The sequence below is a fragment of the Pogona vitticeps genome, chromosome 13 (assembly GCF_051106095.1).
Source record: "Pogona vitticeps strain Pit_001003342236 chromosome 13, PviZW2.1, whole genome shotgun sequence".
In the NCBI taxonomy this organism is placed as follows: Eukaryota; Metazoa; Chordata; class Lepidosauria; order Squamata; family Agamidae; genus Pogona; species Pogona vitticeps.
Genome location: NC_135795.1, coordinates 8,766,634 through 8,790,429, shown reverse-complemented (window position 1 = coordinate 8,790,429; position 23,796 = coordinate 8,766,634). Strand labels below are relative to the sequence as shown.

The following is a 23,796-nucleotide window of genomic DNA, read 5'->3' as shown; positions in this document are numbered from 1 at the left end:
AGAAGGGGACGACAGAGGACGAGATGGATGGACAGTATAATTGAAGCTACCAACATGAATTTGACCAAACTCTGGGAGGCAGTGGAAGACAGGAAGGCCTGGCATGTTCTGGTCCATGGGGTCACGAAGAGTTGGACACAACTAAACAACAACAACAAAAGAAGTGAGGACAACAGTCAGGCTTAACTTTGGTTTTCAGATCTGGGAGACAAATAAAATTAAACAAAGCCAGGTCAGGAGAGGAATGTGTGTGTAAGTGAAAAGAAATATATACTTTTCTTATCTTTAAGGATATTTGGTTCTTGTTATCTGCTGTCAAGTCTCCTCCAAAGGACAGCGACCCTATAAATGAGCAATCTCTGAAAGGTCCCGTCTTCAACAGCCCTGCTCACCTCTTGCAAACCCAAGCCTGCGGCTTCCTTTAGGAAGTCGATCCACCTCATATTCGATCTTCCTCTTTTCCTGCTGACTTCCACCTTTCCCAACATTATCGTCTTTCCCATGATGTGCCCGAAGTAGGAGAGTTTCAGTTTCTGTAGCTGGGGAGGTTCCTAAGATATAAAATGGTAACTGAATTGTGCATATATATATTATTATTAGTATTATTCATTTTCTACCCTAGAATTCTATCTCTGGCCTGAATTTTGAAAACAGTTTTAACAATGGGACATTTTAAACACGCAATAGGAAGAAGAAAATGCAGAGAGCTTCCAAACAACAACAACAACAACAACAACAACAACAACAACAACACAACAACAACAACAACAACGACAACGACAACGACAACGACAACGACAACAACAACAACAACAACAACAACAACAACAACAACAACAACAACAACAACAACAACAACAACAACAACAACAACCTCAATGTTCAGATGGTACTGGCAAACTATGTCACCTGGTTCACCAAATATCAGGACTGAAAGTTTTGGAGGGGGGGTTTAAAAAGAGATCTGGTCAAAGAGGGTTGGAGAAACCTTGAAAAGTGCTGTTCCCTGCTCATGCAAACTTGAGAGCCTTTCTTCAGGCAAGGTGACTGGGACTTTGGCCTAAGGCAGTGAAATTTAGAGGGTACCAAAACTGGAGAGTGGTGTACATTCTTGTTGGTATTTACTGTACAGCAGGGCAATCAAAACTGCAAGGTCCAGTGCTGGCAGGTTTCCTCTCTGAAAAAGAAAAAAAAAGGATTTTTGGAAGATAAGCCCTCTTGGTCAGTATTAACCAGTACAGCAGACGGTTATCTTAGGCTTTCCTTTCCTGCCGCTTAAGCAGGAAAGGATTGGGGCCAAATTTGGCAGTGGCTGGTGCTGCTCCTTGTGGGAAAGTGCGCAAGAAGTCAAGGTGTGTGTGTGTGTGGTTGGAAAGAGAAAGAGAGAGAGAGAAGAGGCTGGGAAGGAAAGAGAAATAAAAGCAGAAGAGGAGGAAGGAAAAAGATGATGCTGCAAAAAGGAGAAAAATCAGGAAGGAAACGCTGGTTTCCTTGGGTGGTGAAGCTAGCTGCTGTTCTTGAGCATAAGCAGTAGGAGGGAGTGCGGAGTTATGGAAAAGCTCTCGCTCTCTCTCTCCCTCGCTCTCTCTGTATGTGTGTCTCACTGGTCGGCTGTGTTACATTCTCTGCCGGCGAGCTGAGCTATGAGGAGTCCTTGTGAACTGCACTGAACTGAACTGCAGCATCGTTTTTTCCCCCTTCTCTAGCTCCAACAGTCCCAACCGGTCCGTATTACAGGAGAGAGGAGGAAAGGAAAAGTGGCCAGAACTCCACACAGAGGACTGGGCCAGCCGGCCAGCCGGCAACCTTCCTACCACGCCAGCGAGACCATATTTCCAGCTAGGATTAACCTGGGATCCAAAAGAAGACTTTGTTTGATTCCTCTTGATTGGTTTGCTTGGACGGTGGTGGGGAGAGAAACATGGATCCACCTTCCCCACCCCTCTGGAGTCCAACAGGGTAGATGAAAAGAGTTTGACATTAAATCTGTTGGGATTCGGATTGATTCTCTTGAGCCTTTGCCTTCTCCTCCCCATTTTTTTATGGACATTGTATTTATAAATACATTTTAAATATTTTCTCTCCACCCAAGGCAGGAAAAACAAGGTGGTTGTTTCCCTCCCTCCTTCCCCCCCCCTTCTGCTTGCTTTTTAAAACATATATTTATATTATTATTTTTGGTCCTCGTTGACACCATGGAGCGATGGATTCTTGATCTAAGAGGCAGCGCAAGGCAAATCTTGTGGGAAGCGGATGGTCAAATGGTCACGACAGGCTCTGATCTACCAGGGAAGATCACCCGTCTGGAGGACTCAATGCAGTGAGAGGTAAGTGGGAGGGGGGGGAAGAGTAAAAAAGAGCAACAGAGTTCCAGGAAAAGAGTGGTTATAATTCTATGATACTTATACATGCCCTCCGTAAGTCTGAGAGCTATACCTAGTTGAAACTAAGGGGGATGAAAAGAGCCGTCTCATACTGAACGATCCGTCTGAGACCACATCCTGCAGCTAAGAAATTATAAAGCAGAGAACTGGAGAGAAGAGGGGATGGGTTACAGACGCTGGAGGACTCCTCAAACAGTGTTGGCTTTTAAGTCTCGGGTCCCCTGATCTTGTATTTTTCTTTTTTACTAAAGCCCACATGCCACTGGTTTGGTTTTAAACTGAGAAAGTGAGGGGCTGTTCCCTGAAGTGCAAAGTCAAAATTTGCCTGCGTTATGGGGTCCTGAAAAGGATATGCCTAAGGACCTCAGAAATGTGTTGCTGAAGTCAGTTGCATACAGAAGCTCCTTTTCCGGACCACTCCCCAGCTAGTAGACCAAGCCAGGAATGTCCTCAAACTCTGGATGTCAAACCCTTTGCCCAGTTCTTTGGAAGGACCTCAAGGGAACTAGCCCATGTTCATGGGATTTTACAGCATAAGGGGTCCTTAGAGGCCATCTAGCCTGACCTCAGGGCCGAAGGGCCTGCAACATGGATGTCCTTAACAGATGCCCACCGAGCACACTTTGCTAGCAGGAAAAAAAAACTTAATTGGGCACAGCAGACATTTTATAATAAATGAAGGTGTGGTCTCTCAGGTCATGACATTCAAGAGTTCATTTTTAGACCATCCTTAGTCTGAGACATAAAAATGTTCTGGGAATAATTCTTATTAAATGGTTTTTAAAAATATGATCGTCATTATTTACCCCCAGATTTTACACCCCAAAGAACCCATATGCTCCTTCGCAGGATTACAATCTGAAAAAATAGGTTTATCTCAAAATCATATTCAACTTTGCCCTTTACAGCAGTACAGGTTCTTTCTCCTTGAAATAATCATTTAAAAAGGTTCCCCCCCTCCCTGTTTCAGGACATTCATTTTTCTAGCCTGTCTGTGATCTTGACTACATTTTAGACATTTTGGAGCATTCTCTAAGCGTGGGGTGGGGTGGGGACGGCGTTAATGGGCATACTCTAGGTAACTGAAAGGCCAGCCCTTAATGCAGCTACTGCAGAGTTAAGTCCCTGTGCAGGTTTTGTTGTCAGTAAAGATGCATCGTTTTCCAGCTGCTAAACTTAAAAAGCAAACCGTCTACCTGTTTGCTTTTTAAGTCACTCAGTCGCTTGGCTTGTTTGTGCCCAGTGTCAGAGAAAGGCCAAAACTGGTTCGAGGGAACTAAAGTCATTTTCGGAGCTTCAGAATGAGTATCATTGGCATGCTTCCTAGATCATTTTCATGGATCGCCCATAACTGGTCAGTTCTTCCTACTCATGCTGAGTTCTGAATGGCTTCACATTCTCATTAAAGTCTAGCTGCCGACCCTTCAGATGGGAAGCATTAGGGAAGGATTACCATGTGCGCAGGCTTCCACCTAAAAAATGCAAGAAACCCACCCCGATGTGCGGTTCTTCTGAACCATCTACTGTCCTTCAAACCCGAAGGGGTTTCCAACCCATCTGTATATTCATTCATAAGTTCTTCCCTCTTCCACATCACATTTCCTCCAGTGAGCTCAAGGTACCCTACGAGGCGCCTCATCTTCACAACAACCCTGTGGGGTAGACCAGGTTGAGCGAGAGCACGATTGGCCCCTCTCCCAAGACTCCAGCCTCATATCACCATGTGCATCATATCAATGTGTTCATGCATGTTATGTACTTGCCATATATACTTTGAAAGTGGCTTTCCCTGAGTTTAGAACACTTATTGGGTTTTTTTTTTTAAATTACAACTCCAGCTTGGGGAATTCCACGAACTGTAATCCAAAATCCCCCCCCGCAATTTCTCCTAAGTGCTGAAAGAGGGGGTGTGCTTGTTTGCCTCACCCACCTTTTTGTCATTTTTGAGACAGGAATAAGTTTGCAACACGTTCCTCTCCCGCCGATGAGCTGCACGGAGCTAAAGTCAAAGAGTGAACCATATGCATTGTGGTGGGCGTGGGGGGGGGGAGAAACAGACGTTGCATTACAAGGATAATAACATTTCAGTGCAAGAAACAGAAATGCTAATTTCTCTCTCCCTGTCTTCAAGGAGTATCTTTGGAAAGTGGCACCTTAAGATCACACTTGGGTGGTTGGCGTGATAGACCAGAATAGCTGGTTATCTTTAGAAGTAAGGCTCCGAAGACGGAGATGTACTAGACAGAGTAGCACCTCGGGTGTCGATTTCAGGGCTATCACAAAAAACCAGAGAGCAGGATCAAAGGCAAGATGTAAGGTGGTGTGTATGTGTGTCTTTGGGTCCAGCTTTATTCCGGTGTTGGGCCACCTGCTTTGTAAGCTGCGTGGAAGCAAAGAATCTATTTTTGATCTGGCTTCTGTGAAAGATGTGGAGCGAGGGGGGCTTGTTTATGGACACCAAGGCCTGGCACTTTGACAAAAAAAGTGGTCCACGGTCAGAAGTTTGGATCCGAGCCTCTGCAACTTGGGTTTTCCCATATTTTATATTTAATAAGCACGATCGGGGAATGGGAACCAGGCCCTAGGAGGAAAGACTGAAGGAACTGGACACGTTTAGCCTTCAGAAAAGAAGACGGAGGGGGAGAGATGAGATAATACTTGAAAGGCAGACATGCAGAAGAGGGGCAGGATCTGTTCTCGATCATCCCAGAGCGCAGGACATGCAACAACGGGCTCAAGTGACAGGAAGCCAGATTTAGGCTGAATATCAGGAAAAACTTTTCATCTGTTAGAGTGGTACAACGATGGAGCCTTTGACTTTGGGAGGTGGTGAGCGCTTCAACATTGAACATCTAAGAGAAAATTCCTACACTGAGCAGGGAATTGGACTCAATGGCCTTGTAGGCCACTTCCAACTCAATTGTTCTATAATTCTATGATTCTGTCATTTTATCTTAGCATTGCAGAGTTGGAAGGAACCTTAGGGATCATTGAGTCTAGCCCCTGTACAACCTCTGGCTCTGCTGGAAGATGCCTCAACCACTGAGCTATCCAGCAACGTTCCAAGGTAGCAGGATCAGAAAGGTGGGGACTTCATTTGGAAGCCATCCGCTGGGATCCCGAGTCGTTTTACTCAAGTTATTCAAAGAATTCCTATGATTCAGGTTTAAATTATTCAGATTATCCATGGCATAGACCACTGGTTCTTAACCTTGGGTTACTCAGGAGTTTTGGACTGCAACTCCCAGAAGCCTTCACCACCAGCTGTCCTGACTGGGGTTTCTGGGAGTTGCAGTTCAAAAGCATCCGAGTAACAAAGGTTAAGAACCACTGGCATAGACAATAGGTGGCAAGATGTGGCTGCCAGGGTCCCAGAATAGGTCCCTTCCCCCCACATTCCAAAAGAAGAAGAAAAAGAGACAAATCTTCTTTGAATAAAACTGTAGATAGTGCAGTTCTCCAGTTCTGCAAATCATTGCATTCTTGCATCCCGGAAGTTGTACCAAAGTTTCTCGGTCTTACTGGGTTGAGTCTCAAGGCTTCGTCAGATCCATTGAAATCAAGAAGGTGCCTCTCTAAGTCACGTCTCCTTTCCCTCTGGACTCTTGAAACCCTCTCACGCAGATGTTTGAGAAGGCGCCGTTACATAGACGTAGGTACACTACCCCAAAAGCAGAGGGAGTAGAGAAACCACCCTTAAACAAAGTCACCCTATTGATCCACCTATAGTTGTATCCCTTCCAATTGGTAGCATTTCTTTAGGGTTTGAGACAAGATGGGGAGTGTTGTTGTTGTTTTTCCCCAGGGGTATGCGGAGATGCAAGGAATATGCAAAGCAGAGTGCTCTTCCCACTGAGCTAAAACATTTCGGCTCAAAGGAGATGCCATTCCTATTTATAGATACCAAGAGATGGGGGTAGAGAATAAGCAACATGACCAGGGTCAAATGAGAAGCCAGTGGCAAAGTCAGGGATTGCACTGGAAACTGGTGCCCACCATCATCACTACTGGACCCTGGGTGCTCAAGGGAAGATAGGAGTAATAGTTTATTAATTTACAATAGGGCCGCAGCCCCAGGATGGATAAGATTCTACCTAACCCCTATCACGCTACAAAGTGGATTGGAAATAAACAAGCCGTCAGGTATAAAAGTCATATTGTTTGGGTTTAGAAACGTGCAACGTTGTGGGTGTGAGTAGTATAAGGGCCGTGGACAAGAATTCCCAGAATCCCCGAGACGTATTTGGCAGTAGGATTTGGCACTATGGCAAAAGCAAAAAAAAAAAAATCAGAAAGTTCTTAATTCTACTGGAATGCTTAGTAATAATAACGGCAATAAGGTCACCCCACAAGTATTTACCACAGAAATGAAAACAAATTACTGATGAATAAAGAGGCACAGGTGTTTAATGAGCACCAGAATGAAGCGGTGGATAGACTGTTGGACTTGGGCTCAGGGGGAGACCTGGGTTCGAATCCCGGTTCGGCCACCCCACAGGACAGTGGCCATGTTCCGCCACTCCTTGAACATCTGACATCCCTCAAAAACCCTGTTAGGTTGCCAGAAATCAACGCTGACTTGATGGAGCATCACAACCATCACAGGGCGTGCAACGTTACTGTTTCTTGCTGTTTCGAATAAATTCTTCACGATTTAGCAAAACTGCTGGGTCACTCAGGGCTTTAGGTCTCTGGAGATAAAAGGTGGGCATTCGGATCCCCGCGGGGCTTCCTTGAGAGTAGCTGGACTCCTGGATCCTTGGGGTCCCTTCCAGCCCTACAATTCTCAGATGGCTGTTGTTATTTTTTTTTAAAAAAGCATTTTAACCCACCTTTCAGCCTAAAACACCGGAGCAGTAAACACGCAAATAAGAACAAACGGCATCAGAACTCTGAGCCTGCCTTACAACCAAAGCAGAGCAAAGCCCTTAAAAAGCACAAGAGGTGAAGCAGAAAACCAAATAGGTCTTCTTTGCTTGAAGCCGCCTTCCTTCCCCTGAATGTTGTTCTGCAGGTGCAACTCAAGAAAAGAGGCAGGATGTCTTGTGTTTGTAAAGTGACATGATGTTCTTTCACATGCAAAAACCTATGTAGGTTCCTCTGAAAGAGTTTGCGTGCATGCGCGCGTGCACAGAGAAAGAGAGAGAGAGAAAGAGAGGAATATGCATGTCTGATGGGCTGATTTCCTCCTGTCTTAAGGACGAGACCTGCCTGTGGAATTACTTTTAAGTCCCTGCACACAGAAAACTAGCACATCAGGGAAGAGGCGAGGGCAAAAGACACCTTTTCTGTTTGTTTTATTCACACAGAAGCTGGGCATAGACTTCCCAGTACCTACAGGAAGATGCCTATTCGATCACCTTCCGTGTCCACTACCAAGAATCAAACCGACTTCAAGAAAGCCAACTTTCTTTTAGTTCGAAACCTTGTCGCCCGAGAAGACTTTGCGTCGTGTCAGCCTTCCTCGTATTATGAAGGCGCTGGGAACGATATTTGAATCTCACCAGGGAGGGAGGGAGGTTAACCTGAGAACGCGCCCCTCCTGAGGCCATCCCTGAAAATTTGGGCCTGGGAATGCCACACGATCCGACCCAAAGACGTCACAGCTGTCTGGTCGGGGGGAGGTTGGAAAAGGGCACAGCTGGCTGGCCGGAAACCCACCAGCTGAATCCGCTTCCTGCAGGTCACGCTTCCCTCCTGTGCCATTTCTATTTAAACATCAGGAGGGAGCCTGGGGTTACCCTTTTGGGATGGCCAGGATTCTGGTGCCCACCGACTGTTGCATAAGAAGAGGGAGGCCCATCCTACAGGGACTTTTTTTTTCTTAGCCAGGAGATACCATGCGCAAGGAAGCATCTCCTGTTGCATATTTGAAATAGTATCCAGCTGTCAGAGATATGGGAGTCCGGCCAGAGAGAGAGAGATGGAAATAAATATGGACTTATTCTCCTTTCTCGGCTGCCTACCAGCGGCTGGACATGTTTATAGTGCCACTTCCAAACTTTGAAGGAAAGGCGGATGATGGCTTACTGAGTCGTGTGTCGGAGGGAGGTGGCAGGAGGCGGGCAACTTCCTCCAGGAACAGGTTAGTTTCTGCGACTACAACACCCAGAATCCCCCCAGCCTGGGTGACCACTGTAATGTCCTCTCATCTTGATCCAACAGGTTGACCAGGCTTTTAAAACCTGCAACACCTGTTTAACCAGAGAGGACAGGAGAAAGGTCATGCACACTCGACTCTACCATTTAGCAATACTGAGGGATTCTGGAAGGTATGGTCCGAGAGAGAGAGAGAGAGAGAGAGAGAGAGAAGGAACTTTTCCAAGTTTCTGCGGTACCCAGAGTAAAAATAAGAGAAAAGCAGGTGAAAAGGGAAGGGATGCTGCTCTCCATCACTCCTAAGGGCATCAGATTGGATTAAAGGGGTGTTGGGGAGGCCCTTTGACAACAACAGATGATTTCTCAGGGGGGGGAATGGCCATAGAAAATGACTGGAGGGCTTCTATCACCCGCAGTTCCCCTTGTGCCTGCTGCCAGTGCCGGCTTCCGTACCCTGCCTAATGGGAGGACCAGCCCTGGAGAAATATACCTGAATGAGATCCAGACAGGGAAGGAATTGGGGAACTTCAGGCCATCCTTAGAGTTCCTTTTGAGGCATATAGAGGACCGGGAGTGAATGCCTGGAGATCCAAGTTTAGCTTCTCCCGGGATGACCCCTCCTGGCTAAGACCGGTATCATTTGGGGACTATCTTAGCAGCTGATGCAACCTGGTTAAAGGGACCAGCGTGGTGAACATTTTAATTACTATTATTTCAATAGGAGGACAAGACATTGCATTGTAATAGGGAAAGTGGGGTCCGGTGACCGGCTGTATGCCTCCTCCATCTGCTGTTCAGAAGGGCGACTTAAAAGTCCCTGCTGGCCTCTCGTTTTCTGCTTCTTTCCATTTGAACTGGACCCGGCCGTTCTTCATCTCTGAACCAGTTTTCACCTAGGCGGCTCTTCTGATAGAAAATAATACATTTCAACAGTGTCCTCTGTAAAGCAGGATGCCAGGGATACACGGGCACTGTATGGTACCTTTGTCTCGGATCAAATAGGTTTAGCAGGTTTTTCAAAAATCTATGCCACCTGTTTAGCCAGAGATGAGAGTGGGACCATTACAGACATGGCAGGCAACCGACACCTTTATAGTACCACCTTCCACGCTCCTTGGAAAGCTGGGAAAGAGGAGGGGGTCAGACTAGATGTGAGGAGGGCTATGTGTTTGGTGTAACCTGCATGCCCAGCTTCTGTGTAAGTAAATCAAGCTGGAGGAGATTCTTTTAGCCTTCTCTCTTCCCTGATGTGCTAGTTTTCTGTGTGCAGGGATTTTTTTAAAAAGAAAAAAAGCAGACACGGAGGGTAGTCAAATATGCATCTTCCTGCATGTACTGTGAAGTATACACCCAGCTTCTATGTAAATAAAACAAACCAAAAAAGGTGTATTTTACCCCTTTCCCCTGATGTGCTAGTTTTCTGTGTGCAGGGATTTAAAAGAAAAAAGTCAGATACGAGAGACAATCAAATACAGTATGCATATTCCTGTATGTGTTGTGTTAAAACAGGGGTGGGCAAATTGCAGGCTGTGACCCGCGTGTGACCTGCGTCTGTTCCGAAGGGGGAGTCTGGCTTTGAACAAATATATATTTATGAAAGAGCGAAGGTAACTTAGCCGAGAGACGGACACTTTGGAAGGAACCGCCCACCACTTTCTGGTTCATAACGATCCTCCCTGTCTCTTTCCATAATCCCTGGGCAAAAGCGATAAGCTGCTGCATGTAAAGGTTAAAAGGTAGATGCTCAAGAAAGAATTATACAATTCTTTGGAGTGGAGAGAGAGAGAGAGAGAGAGAGAGAGAGAGTGAGGCTGCCGGCTTTCTCAGGGCGTTCCAGGTAGAGAATGCTCAGAAGTGGTTTCCCCTTCCCTTCCTCTAGGGGGAGCCCTGGGACTGTGTGCAGCTGGCCCAAGGCCCCCCAGGCTGGCTCTTCTGGATTCCACAGTGCGGGAATCGAACTCCCAGCTTCTGACTTGCCCAGCAGATAGCTGAACCCACTGAGCTATTCAGCCAGCTCTTAAAACACTGGCTAACTACTGCCACATCACTCTTAACAGCATAGCAGCAAGGATGGTGAAAAAAGTTGGCAACTCTCAAGTCTAAGTGGATTTTGGTTTGAATGGGAGCGTTTTTCAGGGTGGGAGTTAACACACTGTGCCATCGCTCTCTCTCCAGTTCTTGTAAATAAGGTTTGTTTTCTTTTATTATTTCTTTAATATCTGCATTTTGACCATTTCTGGTGTTGAAGAATACAGTGTTGAAATAAGAGGCTGTATATTAACTGACAGTATAATTTAAAAAGTTCCTAGTTCATTGTTTAATGTCGGTTCAGGCATGATGGATTTTAGCAGAGGGGGAAAGGTAGCAAAACTCTCTCCCTAAAGCAATGTTGTTGATTTGCCCTGGCTTCTGGCTCATTCACAGAGATGAAATATCACTCTGTGCATATGTTTGGCCACGTGCGTCTGTGAACTAGCTCTTAAGTGTCTCTCGCTGGAGGCCAATAAGAAAATACAGAGATGGTTTGCTAGGACTTTTGTTCAGTGTCCTGGATGCTGTCCCTTTTCAGTTATTTCTGCAGCAGTTGCCTCCGATCCAACAGATTTAGCAGGTTTTAAAGCCTGTGGCACCTGTTTAGCCAGCAATGAAAACAGAGGAACTGCGTACAACAGAGCCCAACCAATGTCTTTCAGGAGCCGCCTTTAGAGGGGCGCTTTATTTGCTCTTGAAATATCAACGAACGAAAGGACCGGCTCTTAGATCGTAATTGGGGTTGCCTATGGGATATGAGGACAGAGGACCCTTGTCACTTGAGTTGTGTGTGTGTAGTCCCAAGAGGTACAAAGACTGCAGTGTAGCATCTGGTATCAAGAGGAAAAATGGACAGTGTGTCCTAATGCCTTTCCTGTGTGTATTCTGTGCCGTCAAGTCAGATCTGACTTATCGTAACCCAAATAGAATTCAAAGTAAGTGAGATATTGTAAGGAGTGGTTTTACCAGTTCCACTCCCCCATGGCTGAGCCAGAATTCGAACCCGGTTCTCCAGAGTCCTTGTTTGCCACTCTGTCCAGTATGCTACGCTAGGAATCCCTTCCTGTACCAGCACCATCTCTCCCTGATATCATGCAGGTACGGCAGGTAAGGATTTCCCCCCAGGTTTGGGGCAGCTGCTCCTCCGGCTTGTGCTGGACTCATAGGTTGTCGTGTTGGTGCTCCACACCTTTGCTCCATCGGTGGTCTGAGATCTGGGCCATTCTATCTGCCCCCTGGACTTGTCATCACGGACCAAGGACTGCCCTGGGCCCCCAGGCCAGACAGCAGGGCTACAAGCTTCCTTGTCCGATTTCCCACCATGCCCTGGATAGACACTCCATCAGGGATGTGGCGGAAAAGATCCAGCAGGAGTTTAGAGCCGTCCTCGGTTGCTCCCGGAGAATTCAAGACAGGAGATGATCTAAGACGCACGACTCATAGGGTGTTTCGTCCAGGCCCTCCCCAATCATGGACGTAGGGTAGGGGGGTGGGACTGTAATCCGAGAAGTCCATGGCTGGGCTTATTTCCAATCTAGTTTATTTTTGGCCACCGACAGAGATTGAGGTGAACGTTTCTGAGTGTCAGCTGCACTGCACAGTTCTATCCGTTGGATTTCAATAATAATAATAATAATAATAATAATAATAATAATAATAATAATAATAATAATAATAATAATAATAATAATAATAATAATAATAATAATAATAATAATAATAATAATAATGTGCTGTCAAGTCAGTTCTGAATGGTGACAACCCCTTTTCCAGGTAGACAATACTGTACCCAGAAATGTATTTCCTTTCTCTTCCTCTAGGGCCAGCTTTGGGACTGTGCAGCTGGCCCAAGGCTACCCAGGCTGGCTGTACAGGAGGCCCAGACTCCCATCCTCTGGTTTCTAAACCACTGAGCCATCTAGCCAATTACAGGCTCCACTTTAAGGAGGATGGGACGTGTTGTTTGGCGAGGGACATGGACTTCTTTCTCATAGCTAAAAGGAGAGCAGCAGAACACTCTACCTCTCCAATGGAGATTTTTAAGGACCTCGCCAGATTCACATGTCGGCAGGTGACCAGCCTGCTTTTTTTAGGAGATGACTGGGGTGAAGGGAGACGGTTCTTGCCCCCCATCTTCTGCTTGGCCTGCTTAAGCCTTTCGCTGCTGTCACGGCTCCTCCTGCGCTCTCGAAACATGAGGCAGAAGGTCACGGCAGCCTTGCCCGAGCGTAGGTGGGGAGGGCCTGGCGGAGGGTGGGCCGGGTGCCAGCTCGCAAGAAGCCAGAACATATGGCCGGCTCCTGGCTTCCCGAGAGGCTGCCTCCTCCATCCATCACCACCTTGGCCTTGAGGAAAGGGACTCGCTGAAGATCCAGAGGCTGCCCTTTTTGGGCCTTTGCCACCCTGGGGCTTGGAGACCTCATGGCTGCTAAGTGTGTCCTTGATGAAGACACACTTGCTGGAATTTCGTCTTAGACCATGTGTTCCCCCCCTCCCCAAATTATATACCATCTTTTCCCAGGAACTGTCTCCCAACAGATTCTGCAGGTAGAGTCTTGCTCGCATGCCTTCTCTGGCTTTTGAATTCATCCCTGTCTCTCCATCCCCCCCCCTCTCGGTGTCTGTCTTTCTCACCCACACATAACCTCCCGGTTTGCAAGGTAATGGCATCCATTCCCTGGAGGTTCGGGGGTCGCAAATCTGAAAGGTAACGGTGGCCCTTGGGATGTCGCCTGAGACAGACTCCTCAGCCACAACTTGTGTGTGTGTGAGAGAGAGAGAAATAGAGAGATAGAACATAAGAGAGACAATATAAAGTTAAATATCAGTGCTGTGGGTTTTATTTCTGCGTTTGTTTTGTTTATATGCCACCTTTCTCCTTATAAGGGGGACCCAAGACGGCTCACAGTATCAAAATAAATAGAATTAAAAACATAATAAGTTAAACATTAAACAATTAAACTGCATGCTAAGTGAAATACAATTGAGTAATTAAAAGCAAGTAAGCATTAAAAACTGTCTTAAACTTTAAAAAGGCATTCAGGGATTCACTCAGGATTGTTAAAGAGTCTGTTGGGAGTCATATTGTCAGGTTTCAGGGCATTAGTTGAAGGTGGCCATAACAACAACAACAACAACAACAACAACAACAACAACAACAACAACAACAACAACAACAACAACAACAACAACAAGATAAATGTTTTTGTAACATGAGTCCTTCTTTGTCTAGACTGAATAGACAGAGTTACAAGCATCATTGTTGTGATCATGGTCATTGTCGTCGTCGTCGTCATCATCATCATCATCATCATCATCATCATCATCATCATCATCATCATCATCATCATCATCATCATCATCATCATCATCAGTGCATTAATGCATCTAGAATCCTCTTACCAGAATGGCAACCTCAGCAAAGATTCTTTTAGGCTAAAATCAGACCTTGGAAGAGTTACATGCATGGACTACAATTCCCAGAAACCCCCAGGCAGACATTAGCCACCCAGGCAAGAGGATTTTACGTGCCTTAATTCATTGATGACAGGGACAACAACAACCACAACAATATTTGCATGTCTGCCTATGAACAATAACATGGGTAAAATGCCATAATGATGTTTTTTTGGAAGATCTCTTGAATTTTGACAAGTATTTGTCCTGTGAAACAACAGTCATCATTTCCTGCTTCTTGAGATGCCCAAGAAACTTTTGTTGTGGTCCTTTTGTCCTTCCAGCGGTGTTAATTGGGTTTGCATTTTCCTGATTGATGGATCTTCTTGCATGTTATGTCATGAGCGGCCTTGAGCTCCCCCGCCCCCCATCCCACAAACAGAAGTGTGTCCAGGCAGGAGAGGTTAGACTAATAAACAAACCCTATTACAAAGTTTTGCTAGGAGGAAAAAAATCACATCCACGCACACATTGCTAAAATAGGGGGTTTGTGTAAAGGAGACAAAAGCCACAGGCTCAAACATAACTTGCGCTTGCCAAATTTTATAGGCAGAGGGAGATTTAGAAATAATGCCTCTCATTTAAACAGAATGACAAGCGCATCTCATTAAAACAGGGGAATGGCAGCAGATGTAACTCATATATCTTCTTAACCCTCTAAATATGTAAGGTAATTTGAAGCCCCACGTCCAATCCTTTCTAACGGTTCTTGGTCTTTAAAGCTGATTTGGACTAGAGAGTCCTTCAGATAGATGATGGTACTCTACAAAGCAAGGAATGGCCACTCTGGGAAGGCTTCCTTGAATATTTCCATTACGAGAGGACTTATTTCATAGGAAAGATCCTCATTATATTTAGGGTGTATTACGGGAATAATAAATGGTGAGAGTCAATGTGGTCCAGTGTAGTGGTTTCCAACCTTGGGCAACCCAGATGTTCTTGGACTTCAGCTCCCAGAAATCTTGGCCAGCCCAGCATGTGGTGAAGCCTTGTGGGAAATGCAGTCCAAGAACACCTGGGCTACTCAAGGTTGGGAACCACCTGGTCTAGTGGCTCGGCTATCAGACTAGGACCTGGGTTCGAATCTCTGCTAAACCATGGAAACCCATGGTGAGTGTCCAAAGTAAGCCATTCCTTGAACGTATTTAAAAGCCTACCAGGGTCACCGTAGGTCAGAGGTTGTCTGATGGCGCATAACACATACATTGGAACATTCATGTTATTGATTCATGTTTTTATGCTTTCAAAAAAGGCTCTCTTACTTAAACCACCTTGAAAATCCTGCTCTGTTCTTTACGTGGCCTGCGTCATACGGATCCCTCTACCTGAACTGCAGGTGAAATCCTGCTCCGGTACAATAATTCTAATTAAGATGGAAATAAAATAACTACAGATAATAAGTATAACAATAGCTGGCTGGATTGCTCAGTGGCTTCGGTATCTAGCTGTGGAGTCAAAGGCTGGGAGTTCGATTCCCCCATGGGGCTTCCTGTGAAGAAAGCCTTGGGCAAGTTGTACGGTGATCCCAGAGCTGCCCTCAGAAGAAGGGAAGGGGAAAACAAATCTCTGTATTTCTCTACCTGGAAAAACCTGGAAAAGATCGCCCTAAGTCAGAGCTGATCTGATGGCACATTGCTGTTGTTATTAATTCAAGCAATGTCCTAATACACAGGGCCCAAAACACACCCAGTGGTCAAGAGGAGAAACTGGCTGTTTGTTCAAGTTTTTAATAATTTTTTCATGGCCAAGTGGGAATTTGAACTGAGGTCTCCTGACTCCCTGCTCTCACACCTACATCCTACTGTCTCCTATTGAGAAGACTTGTAGTATCTTAATCTTTTCCTTTCCAGATGTCTCATCAATTGCTGTTTTCCCACTAGTGGAGGAGTAGGAAGTTAGCTATCTCCCCTTTCTTTAATAAAATGAATAATATAAAGACTTCTGATCTTCTTCTATAAGGCAGGTTATCCCCTAACATAGGAACATGTAAAAAAAAAACCACAGTGAAACATTACAACTACCTCTGTCTCCCATCACAAGAAAGTCTGGGGAAATAATAAGAATGCTTTCAGAATTTTGTACAGCTTTTCCTGGATTTTACTAAGCTGCATGGAGGGCCATTCCAATGCTTTCTCTCGAACCATGAAGACAAGAACAAGCATCGATCCTCGCATTTAAAAAGCTAGCATCTCAGAGAAAGGGTGAAACTAAAGCCCCTTCCCCCCAGACATGCTAGCTTTCTCTGTTCGAGGTGTTTTGAGTCCAGTGTAAGCTAAATTCACTTCCCTATCATCCGAGAGAAATATACAGTATATTGCTCCTTGCAAGTTTGAATTGGCTTGTGAGACAGCAGGGAGATGAAAACAAGCCGAAGATGTGCCGGAGCGTGTCCATTTTTAATGTGACAGGAAGGAAGCCAGAAGAACAAGGAAGAGCTGCATGCACATACGTTGGCATCTGAGCTATTTCGAGCTCTCTGAACCTCAGGCCAAACGGTCTTCAGCAGATTGAGTTGGGAGTCTGCCTTCCCTTACTCACTGCCAGCACTTACTGTTTGTGGGCGTTCAGCAGAACTGAAAGGCTGGATCCTGTCGGCGCATTATTAGCCACATAGGCTTTGCTTGACAAGATTTCTGGAAAGCCCCACAGTCTTGAGAGAACAAGCTGGTATAGAAGGCTAGGTTGGCCACCGTTCTGAGCTTCTGCCTCACCTGCAGAAAGTCCCATGGTTCATGCTTAAAACAATCGAGTCATGGGGGTGAGAACAACTTGGGATGCTGAGAACCCACTGTTGTGTTCCTAGGCTCAGAGGTTCAGCGTTACCTCCAAGGAGAACTCGTAACCCCAAGGGACACTGACGACCGCCTTTGATGACCATCCTTAGCCAAAGTCTGGAACGGTCACATATTTTGAATAAGTACTCCCAGCATCTAATGGCCATACCGGAAGATGTCTTCTGGAAGATGTCATTTTTCAAAGAAGCTTTTCTAAGCTTCGTTCTTGGTACTCTGTTGTATATCGCCCTGCCCTGATGATGTAGTCCTTCCATCCACCTTAGAGGACTCCACCAAACCATCTCGTCTAGCTAAGCCACCTGCTACAGAAACAACCATGGATTGCTAAAGAACGTCACTCCCATCATCATGCAGTGGGGACTGAATTTCTGAAACAGCCCAGCCCTGCAAGATTGGTTAAGGCTGATGGCCTGCTCCTCTTTCCCAGTACAATGGTATTCTTTGTCAGTAGACTCTCCAGGTCAAATAGTTCCCATCTTGGGTTCCCAGATGTTCGTGGACCAAAACTCCCAGAGGCCTTCATCACTAGCTGTACTGGTCAGGATTTCTGGACATCTGGGGACCCAAGCTTGAGAACCACTGCTCCAGGGAATCAGTTCTCCAGGCCCCTGTCCAAGGTGCTGATCTTGGCCTGTGTCAGTTCTTTGTACTTACAGTATATGATTCACCTTTATGTGATGTCCACAGAATCATGAGTGTTTGTGCAATGGGCTGCTTCTCCAGGCATCTAGCTTAGCCTGGCCAGCTGCTGCCAGTCAGAGTAAACAACATTGACTTGGATGGACCAAGAACCATCAGCTTTCTCTCCTGATGGGAGGATTTGAACCTGACATCTTCTGCATGTAAAGCACTGTGGAATGAGATATGGCATGTCCTGCTATCAGAGGAGTTGTATTTCTCCCTGTATCTTTATGGACTCTCTCATCTGTTCATCTGAAGTCAAAAATGGGATGTCCTCTGTTCTTTTGATCAAACACATCTTCATTCATTCATTCATTCATTCATTCATTCATTCATTCATTCATTCATTCATTCATTCATTCATTCATTCATTCATTCTGCTACCTCTAAATGGCATTTGGAAATCCTAAGAAAACAAGTGAGTCTCCTGGCTGCAGCAGAGAAGAAGCGTGACAACGCTCACGCCAAGCCATCTTGCCAGGGTCTTCTTAACTCCATGCCACCTTGAATGTGTGGCATATAGCTTAGCAACATGTCCAAATGAGATGAGCCTTCAAAGATATAGCTAGTTGTAGTAGTTGTTGTTTGATCTAGAGTAAGCACAAAAGCCTTTAAATCTGGATTTGGAGATGTAGGCTGGGAGATGACCCAAACTGTGGTTTCAATCCATACAAATGGCCCATACATGATCTTTTCTTATTGTTGCAGAATGATCTTTCCCCCACTTTTTTCAGTAGTCCCTCCTGGCTCAGTGGCATGTGGGCTTATGTATGATGCTGGTGAGTGAGCCCTTAAACCCCCAGACACATGTCCTGGTTCAGCCAGGTGTTCCTACTGCTGTTTTCCCCTTCCTCCCTGCCACCTCCCCATCCGGTTGCAGGATGAAAAAGACATTCAATGTATTGTCCCAAAATCTATTGATTACGGCATTCAACCCCACCTCCTTTTGTCCAAAAGATCCTTACCAGACACACACCAACTACTCTGGAACCTAAGTTATGATACATTTTCTGTAGGTGGGGTGGATAGTGATGGGTGAGGAGATGGGAATTCAAATCCCTGCTCAGCCATGAAAATTCACAGGATGGGGGTAGCGCTGGTAAATCACCACCATCATCAAGTTGATTCTGACTTATGGTGACCCTTTTCAGAGCTTTCTAAGTGGAGACTACTGAGAAGTAATTGAGCCTTCTCTTCTTCTGGGAGCGTCCTGGGATGGTGCAGCTGGCCCAAGGCTACACAGGCTGGTTCTCTCTGGAGGGATGTGATTTGACAACACATCACATACAATGGATTTTGGAGAAGCACTTGTTCTCTCTCTCAGTATCTCTGTCTTGTATATATCTTTATGTATGAGCTTATAGGGTGTGCAAGGAGGTCGTTTGACCCCCCTTTTTTTTCACTTCTTCTCTCTTGTTTTATGAACAATAAAGTCAACAAGATCCTGAGACTCTGACGGAGGCAGGAAGGCGGAACAGAAGGCTTCATGGAGGCGTACGTGGCTCTAGACGGTCACTGTTGGGGAAAGTGGCTTTCAGAACTGGGGCTGGGGTGCGGGGGGGGAGAGAGAAGGAGGGGGGTCTTGTGTTCTACAAAGGGATACTCTGTGGGATTTCCACCAGAGACTAATGGAACCCGGGGCTCGGTGGAATGGAAGCCGAGCCAGCTTGTCAAAAGGTTCAGTGGCCCTTCTCTCTGCTCGGCGGGAGGCTAAGTGTAGCCTTTTGTCCAGCGTTAGAGCACACTGTGGAGGCAAGCAGCTTGCTCCATTTAAAAAACAAACAGACTTGGCAGAAAATCTTTTCCCGGGGGGGGGGGGGAGGACCACAAGGAGCCTGGAAATATTCCCATTATCGAGAGGCAGAGAAAAGCCCTGGGTGGACAGATCTTCTATTCAGGGAGTCTGGCAACTGATTTTCAGCCCCCACCAAGACTCTCGCATGCGCACGCATGCACGCACGCATGCACGCACACCCCTCTCTTCTGGCATCAGCAGACTATAAACAGAAAGCTGACTTTTTCAGAAATCACACCTGGTTTCTACCTTCTCCTCCTCTATCGGGCCCTTTGGGGCACAACAGGGAGGTGGGAGTGACAGGGGTCCATTTTCTCAGAGAACCAAACTTCCTGATTTTTGAGGATACTCAATTGGGTATAGTCGACAGAGTCCTGTGCTCCTGCCCTTAATGGCTTTCTACACCTGTTGCCAAGCACGAGATGGTTGCCTTTCACAGCATCATGGAAATCCATGATGGAATTCCCATCAGCCCTAGAGGGTACAGTATCGCTAAAAATGAGGAGGGATTCTGGAAGTTGCAGTTTAAAAAAAATATCTGGAGGGTCATCGTGGATTTTTACTGAGCCATGGCACTTACTGGGAGACCTTGTGCCAGCTGCTCTCTGCGTTCTCAGTCAGGTGTACCTCACAAGGTTGTTGCTGAAGTAGGAAGCCATGCTTGCCACCTTAAGTTTGTTGGGAGAAAGCAATAGATAATCAGTAGATAATCAATGCCCAGATGTGGGGTCAGACCTTTGGCTTAGGTCAATGGTCCCCAACCTTGGGTCTCCAGATGTTCTTAGACTACAACTCCCAGAACTCCTGGCCAGCACAGATCATGGTGAAGGCTTCTGGGAGCTTTAGTCCAAGAACATCTGAGGAGGCAAGGTTGGGAACCACTGGTTTAGGTGATTAAACCCTAAAAGAAAGTTCCGGAACACCCAGGTTGAATGTGAGTCTCTCTACCTCAAGGATAGAGGCACAGCAGTATTTTTTTGAGGACAAATATTTTCACTTCAAGAGTGGTAGCAACCAGAAAGGGTGGGGGCAGGATGTGCCCATTGCCACTGGTACGGCTCTGCGTGCGAGCTGCGCCCAGATCATAGCCCCTCTGAGGTAACTCAGCTCCAGGGCGCCCGCCACGGTCTCTCCCTCACGTGACAGCACCATAGGGAGCCGCTCTTTCAGTTTTAACCTTTCCGCTAATGAGGCAACCAATGATCGGGATGTTATTTGTGGCCATGAGCTTGGACAAGTTGGAGTTGAAAGGTCAACGTGGTCCCAGAAGAAGCGCCATCACAGGGATGTGAAGGGACTCTCCGTCGCCAAGGAAACAGAGAGCCACCTCTCTGCTGGAGATGCCCAGGCAGGCCTATGTGGATCTCCAGTGAGGAGGGACTATGAAGGACCAAAAAAGAGGCAAGAAGAACAGTATGCAGACGAAAGCGTATGCTGCAAGAGGAGGACTTTTGTAGCCATTTTCTCACCTGTAGTATTCCAGCTACATCTCCTTTGGGGGGGCCTGCTTGCTCTTGAGGAGACAAGGAAAATGTTTGTCCCTTGACGGGGCTCTTTGAAGGCGTGGCTGAGCTGCTCAGCCCTGCTTCCTCTTGAGTAGACACGCTGCAGTCTTCTCTGCTTCCGAGTTGTCTTAAAATTGGGTCAATAGCCAACAGCAGAGGGTGGGCTTAGATGTGAAGTAGAATTTGGCAGACTTAAAAAAAGAAGAATGGACTTCAAGAAAGAAGCCACACACACACTTTAAAAAACAACAACAACAACCCCTTTGTCTTTCTTTGGGGAACATTCCCTCATTCTCTTCCCGCCTTTTTCATGGAGAGCTTGCGCGCATACTTTAGGACTGGGTGGGTAGAAGACCGTGACAGCTACTGCCTAAATGTCTACAACCCTTCGATCTCTCTGTCAGTGCTTATCTGGAAAGCATACATATTTATATTTATATTTAACTGCTTTTGGGGAACTTACGAGACAATTTACATGGAGCCTATCCCACCCGCTTTTTATTTAACTATTCTGCCCACCAAAGAATGGCTCATGAGTGGAGCACTGGCCACCCCTGATATTTTGAGGTGCTCCATTCCACAAGCTACCCCTGCTCTCTATGTTCTTCAGATCGGTGGTTCCCAACCTGGAGTCCCCAGAGGTTCATGGACTAAAATGCCCCGAAGCCTTCACCACCAGCTGTGTTGGCCAGGATTTCTGGGAGTTGTGGTCCCAGAATATCTGAGGACCTCTGCTGTAGACTTTGTTTCACCAAGCTCACGTTTCTGACTGACAATTTTTCTCAAAGATTTAGCCATTTCACCTTTCTCTCACAGACAGAATGCACACCTCTGACCGAAGGTCTTCCAGGTTTCAGACTGGGAAAGGTTCCTCCATAGGTAGACTCAGCATCACTACCCAATAGGTGCATGATGTGGTGGAGCTAGTTCTTCCTCAGATTGATGATACCCATTGGTGGTTCTACCATCCCTAGCTCCTAAGTTTCCCTGTTTTTAACTGCTGCTCTCATAGTAACTGTGGAGCTGGATTTTGGATGAAGAACCTGGGAGACTATTTTGGATGCAATTTTTTTACACTCATCACACCTAAAGTCAAAATACCCATTATGGTGTTCAACCTACAGAAGAAGGAGGAGGAGCTGGAGGTGGAGGCAGTACCTGCAATGCGCTCTCTCTCTCTCTCTCTCTCTCTCTCTGGCTTTACCAGACTAATTTGAGAAATCTAAAGTCTCATCTCAGGGTGCCTCCTAATGAAGCTAGATGGATGACTCTTCCTTCAAGCACTTGCTTTGTGTATATTAGCCACTGCCCAGCTGGGCTTATTTGCATTTCTCAGCATGATTAATATTTTCTTTGAAAATGCTGTACTTAAAGCCTGCCTGCCGGGCAACTCCTTTTTGAAGACAACATTTCCTGGCTGCTACTGGGGGCTTTCAATGGACCAAGGATGGCCATCATCTGCATTACGGGTGGGGAGCCCTCTGACTTGACTTCACTTTAAAAAACAAAACCTTTGTAAATGGAGAGGATAATTTATCGCACCTTTTTCAGGCCGCTGGGTCGGGAGGAAGGGAGAAGACAGAGGGGGTAAGAAGCAGAGAGAGAGAGAGAGAGAGGGGTGGAAGAAAGAGAAAAAAGGTGCAGAAAGACACGAAGTAAGTTCAGGTGTTGAGGAAGGAAGGAAGGAAGGAAGGAAGGAAGGAAGGAAGGAAGGAAGGAAGGAAGGAAGGAAGGAAGGAAGGAAGGAAGGAAGGAAGGAAGGAAGGAAGGAAGGAAGGAAGAAAGAAAGAAAGAAAGAAAGAAAGAAAGAAAGAAAGAAGGAAGGAAGGAAGGAAGGAAGGAAGGAAGGAAGGAAGGAAGGAAGGAAGGAAGGAAGGATGGATGGATGGATGGATGGATGGATGGATGGATGGATGGATGGATGGATGGATGGATGGATGGATGGATGGATGGATGGATGGATGGATGGATGGATGGATGGATGGATGGATTACTGTACCTTCCTGTGCTCAAGAGTGTTGAGCATTTTTCTCTCATTCCAACTCTAACACAAAAATTGACCTAGAGTTGGCCAGTGCGCAGAGTACAAATTATATTTGCAATTGAACCAAAAGTAATTTTAAATGCAAAGTGACAACTTTGTGCCTCTCTGCTGAGAGTCGCCATCTTCATAAAAACCGACTGAGTTCAGGGAGGTAAGGCTGGAAGGGGTGCGTCTTTCTTATAAAATCCAATATCCTTAGAAGTGTTGGCATGAAGGGTAATGTGCTAGTGTTGATGCGGAGTTAAAAACTTGTTGGCAATTGGGTTCTTTATGAGTAAGCTCTAAAAGTAATTCATTGTGCTAGGCATGACTCTGTTACTGACACATTGCTTTGCAATGGGGGGAAAACCCCAGTTCAATTTGCTATCGGTGCCAAGTGTTTATAGTTCATGCGATTGGTTAGCAACATTGGCATTTAACAGCTGAAATAATGTTTGAATCTTTGTGAAAACAGTTTTTAAAATTAGGAGCAAAGAAATAAATTTTAGCAACAATTTTTAGCAAGTGCTGTAGAAATACACACACACCTCATCTGGTTGGGTCTCGGTTAAAATGGAGGCAAGGATGAGGCCAAGCGAAGTGCCCCAAACTAAGACGATGGCTGTTTTGTTTAAGAATCTGAAGCCTGAGGTGGGTTGTTTGTATCTTTCTTGACCATCATTCAGTCCTTCTGTGCTTGATCTTTGGGTGCATATGTGCGTGTTTGTATGCTTGGCTTCTCAAAAAGTTAGAGACATTTCATACAAATTACAGAGAATTTAGGGGAGGAGAGCTTTTCACCTCATCTTGAACTGAGGAATCTCACAAGACTTTCTTTGAGTAAACTTGTCATGCTCAAAACAGCCTGAATTTTGGAAAATGAAGCCTTCCCAGATGAAAACTGAGTGTGTACCATAGAAGACACCCCCTTCAGTTTTTCAGCCATGCTGAGAGGTTCAACAGTGGGGAGATTTATGTGGAACAGATTCCCCATGCACAGGATGTGCCATACAACAAAACTTCTCAG

General features: G+C 45.9%; 1 protein-coding gene across 1 annotated transcript in view; it reads left to right on the top strand.

Annotated features, from left to right (window-relative positions):
- Positions 1–1,567: 1,567 nt before the first annotated feature.
- Positions 1,568–23,796, top strand: part of KCNJ12 (potassium inwardly rectifying channel subfamily J member 12) — a 36,194-nt gene continuing 13,965 nt past the window's right edge. The window contains exon 1 of the mRNA XM_072982619.2: positions 1,568–2,327. The gene's annotated coding sequence lies outside the window, so the exon portion shown is untranslated. The remainder of the gene's footprint in view (positions 2,328–23,796) is intronic.